This window comes from Oncorhynchus masou, chromosome 32 (genome assembly GCF_036934945.1).
Source record: "Oncorhynchus masou masou isolate Uvic2021 chromosome 32, UVic_Omas_1.1, whole genome shotgun sequence".
Taxonomy (NCBI): domain Eukaryota; kingdom Metazoa; phylum Chordata; class Actinopteri; order Salmoniformes; family Salmonidae; genus Oncorhynchus; species Oncorhynchus masou.
The window spans coordinates 61,379,123-61,383,526 of record NC_088243.1 but is presented as its reverse complement, the minus strand read 5'-3'; the positions used below and the strand labels follow the sequence as shown (position 1 = coordinate 61,383,526).

The following is a 4,404-nucleotide window of genomic DNA, read 5'->3' as shown; positions in this document are numbered from 1 at the left end:
GACTCCTTCTCTCTCTCTCTCTGACTCATTCTCTCTCTCTCTCTCTGACTCCTTCTCTCTCTCTCTCTGACTCCTCTCTCTCACTCTCTCTCTGACTCCTTCTCTCTCTCTCTCTGACTCTCTCTCTCTGACTCTCTCTCTCTCTCTGACTCCTCTCTCTCTCTCTCTGACTGCTTCTCTCTCTCTCTCTGACTCCTTCTCTCTCTCTCTCTCTCTCCCTGAATCCTTCTCTCTCTCTCTTTCTCTCTCTCTCTCACTCTGACTCCTTCTCTCTCTCTGACTCCTTCTCTCTCTCTCTGTCTCTCTGACTCCTTCTCTCTCTCTTACTCCTTCTCTCTCTGACTCCTTCTCTCTCTCCGACTCCTTCTATCTCTCTCTGACTCCTCTCTCTCTCTGACTCCTTCTCTGACTCCTTCTCTCTCTCTCTGACTCATTCTCTCTCTTTCTGACTCCTTCTCTCTCTCTCTCTGACTCCTTCTCTCTCTCTCTCTGACTCCCCATCTCTCTCTCCCTCTCTCTCTCTCTCTGACTCCTTCTCTCTCTCTCTGACTCCTTCTCTCTCTCTCTCTGACTCCTTCTGTCTCTCTCTCTCTCTGACTCTCTCTCTCTCTGACTCCTTCTCTCTCTCTCTCTGACTCCTTCTCTTTCTCTCTCTCGCTCTGACTCCTCTCTCTCTCTCTATCTGACTCCTCTCTCTCTCTCTGACTCCTTCTCTCTCCCCTGACTCCTTCTCTCTCTCTCTGACTCTCTCTCTCTCTGATTCTCTCTCTTGCTCTCTCTGACTCTCTCTCTCTGACTCCCATCTCTCTCTCTCTGACTCCTCTCTCTCTCTCTGACTTCTCTCTCTCTCTCTCTGACTATCTCTATCTCTGACTCTCTGACTCTCTGACTCTCTCTCTCTCCGACTCTCTATCTCTCTGACTCTCTCTCTCTCTGACTCCCTCTGTCTCTCTCTCTCTCTCCCCCTTTCTCCCCCTCTCTCTCTCTGACTCCTTCTCTCTCTATCTCTCTGACTCCTCTCTCTCTCTCTGACTCCTTCTCTCTCTCTCTCTGACTCCTTCTCTCTCACTCTCTGACTCCTCTCTCTCTCTGACTCCTTCTCTCTCTCTCTGTCTCTCTCTCTCTCTGACTCATTCTCTCTCTCTCTCTGACACCTTCTCTCTCTCTCTCTCTCTCTGACTCATTCTCTCTCTCTCTCTCTGACTCCTTCTCTCTCTCTGACTCCTTCTCTCTCTCTCTCTGACTCCTTCTCTCTCTCTGACTCCTGCTCTCTCTCTCTGACTCCTTCTCTCTCTCTCTGTCTCTCTCTCTGACTCTCTCTCTCTCTGACTCCTTCTCTCTCTCTCTCTGACTCCTTCTCTTTCTCTCTCTCGCTCTGACTCCTCTCTCTCTCTCTATCTGACTCCTCTCTCTCTCTCTGACTCCTTCTCTCTCCCCTGACTCCTTCTCTCTCTCTCTGACTCTCTCTCTCTCTGATTCTCTCTCTTGCTCTCTCTGACTCTCTCTCTCTGACTCCCATCTCTCTCTCTCTCTGACTCCTCTCTCTCTCTCTCTCTCTGACTTCTCTCTCTCTCTCTGACTATCTCTATCTCTGACTCTCTGACTCTCTGACTCTCTCTCTCTCCGACTCTCTATCTCTCTGACTCTCTCTCTCTCTGACTTCCTCTGTCTCTCTCTCTCTCCCCCCTTTCTCCCCCTCTCTCTCTCTGACTCCTTCTCTCTCTATCTCTCTGACTCCTCTCTCTCTCTCTGACTCCTTCTCTCTCTCTCTCTGACTCCTTCTCTCTCACTCTCTGACTCCTTCACTCTCACTCTCTGACTCCTCTCTCTCTCTCTGACTCCTTCTCTCTCTCTCTGTCTCTCTCTCTCTCTCTCTGACTCATTCTCTCTCTCTCTCTCTGACACCTTCTCTCTCTCTCTCTCTCTCTCTGACTCATTCTCTCTCTCTCTCTCTGACTCCTTCTCTCTCTCTGACTCCTTCTCTCTCTCTCTCTGACTCCTTCTCTCTCTCTCTGACTCCTGCTCTCTCTCTCTGACTCCTTCTCTCTCTCTCTGTCTCTCTCTCTGACTCCTTCTCTCTCTCTCTGACACCTTCTCTCTCTCTCTCTCTCTGACTCCTTCTCTCACTCTCTCTCTCTCTCTCTCTCTGACTCCTTCTCTCTCTCTCTGACTCCTTCTCTCTCTCTGACTCCTTCTCTCTCTCTGACTCCTTCTCTCTCTCTGACTCCTCTTTCTCTCTCTCTGACTCCTTCTCTGACTCCTTCTCTCTCTCTGACTCCTTCTCTCTCTCTCTGACTCCTTCTCTCTCTCTCTCCCTCTAACTCTGTCACCTTCCCTCTGACTCCTTATCTCTCTCTCTGACTCCTCTCTCTCTCTCTCTGACTCCTTCTCTCTCTCTCTCTCTCTCTGACTCCTTCTCTCTCTCTCTGACTCCTTCTCTCTCTCTCTCCCTCTCTCTCTGTCACCTTCTCTCTGACTCATTCTCTCTCTCTGACTCCTTCTCTCTCTCTCTCTGACTCCTTCTCTCTCTCTCTCTCTCTGACTCCTTCTCTCTCTCTGACTCCTTCTCTCTCTCTCCCTCTCTCTCTGTCACCTTCTCTCTGACTCCTTCTCTCTCTCTCTCTCTGACTCCTTCTCTCTCTCTCTCTCTCTGACTCCTTCTCTCTCTCTCTGACTCCTTCTCTCTCTCTCTCTCTCTCTGACTCCTTTTCTCTCTCTCTGACTCCTTCTCTCTCTGTCTCTCTGACTCCTTCTCTCTCTCTCTGACTCCTTCTCTCTCGCTCTCTCTCTCTGACTCCTTATCTCTCTCTCTCTCTCTCTCTGACTCCACTCTCTCTCTGACTCTCTCTCTCTGACTCTCTCTCTCTCTGACTCATCTCTCTCTCTCTGACTCCTCCTCTCTCTCTCTCTGACTCCTTCTCTCTCTGTGACTCCTTCTCTCTCACTCTCTGACTCCTTCTCTCTCTCTCTCTGACTCCTCTCTCTCACTCTCTCTCTGACTCCTTCTCTCTCTCTCTCTCTCTGACTCCTCTCTCTCTCTGACTCCTTCTCTCTCTCTCTGACTCTCTCTCTCTCTCTCTCTCTGACTCTCTCTCTCTCTGACTCTCTCTCTCTCTCTGACTCTCTCTCTGACTCCTTCTCTCTCTCTGACTCCCTCTCCCTCTCTCTCTCCCTCTCCCTCTCTCTCTGACTCATTCTCTCTCTCTGTCTCTCTGACTCCTTCTCTCTCTTACTCCTTCTCTCTCTCTGACTCCTTCTCTCTCTCTTACTCCTTCTCTCTCTCTAACTCCTCTCTCTCTGACTCCTTCTCTCTCTCTGACTCCTTCTCTCTCTTTCTGACTCCTTCTCTCTCTCTCTCTCTGACTCCTTCTCTCTCTCTCTGACTCCCTCTCTCTCTCTCTCTCCCTCTCTTTCTCTCTCTCTCTGACTCCTCTCTCTCTCTGACTCCTTCTCTCTCTCTCTCTCTGACTCTCTCTCTCTGACTCCTTCTCTCTCTCTCTGACTCCTTCTCTCTCTCTCTCGCTCTGACTCCTCTCTCTCTCTCTCTCTCTCTCTATCTGACTCCCCTCTCTCTCTGACTCCTTCTCTCTCCCTCTGACTCCTTCTCTCTCTCTCTCTCTCTCTCTCTCTCTCTCTCTCTCTGACTCTCTCTCTTGCTCTCTCTGACTCTCTCTCTCTCTGACTCCCCTCTCTCACTCTAACTCCTTCTCTCTCTCTCTCTCTCTGACTCCTCTCTCTCTCTCTCTGACTCTCTCTCTCTCTCTCTCTCTCGGACTCTCTGACTCTCTCTTTCTCCGACTCTCTCTCTCTCTCTGACTCCTTCTCTCTCTCTCTCTCTCTCTCTCTGACTCCTTCTCTCTCTCTGACTCCTTCTCTCTCTCTGACTCCTTCTCTCTCTCTGACTCCTTCTCTCTCTCTGACTCCTCTTTCTCTCTCTCTGACTCCTTCTCTGACTCCTTCTCTCTCTCTGACTCCTTCTCTCTCTCTCTGACTCCTTCTCTCTCTCTCTCCCTCTAACTCTGTCACCTTCCCTCTGACTCCTTATCTCTCTCTCTGACTCCTCTCTCTCTCTCTCTCTCTGACTCCTTCTCTCTCTTTCTCTCTGACTCCTTCTCTCTCTCTCTGACTCCTTCTCTCTCTCTCTCCCTCTCTCTCTGTCACCTTCTCTCTGACTCATTCTCTCTCTCTGACTCCTTCTCTCTCTCTCTCTCTGACTCCTTCTCTCTCTCTCTGACTCCTTCTCTCTCTCTGACTCCTTCTCTCTCTCCCCTCTCTCTCCGTCACCTTCTCTCTGACTCCTTCTCTCTCTCTCTCTCTGACTCCTTCTCTCTCTCTCTCTCTCTGACTCCTTCTCTCTCTCTCTGACTCCTTCTCTCTCTCTCTCTCTCTCTCTGACTCCTTTTC

At 50.2% G+C, this 4,404-nt stretch overlaps 1 pseudogene; it reads right to left on the bottom strand.

Annotated features, from left to right (window-relative positions):
* Positions 1-2,731: 2,731 nt before the first annotated feature.
* Positions 2,732-3,893, bottom strand: LOC135527061 (RNA-binding protein 25-like; annotated as a pseudogene).
* Positions 3,894-4,404: the final 511 nt, after the last annotated feature.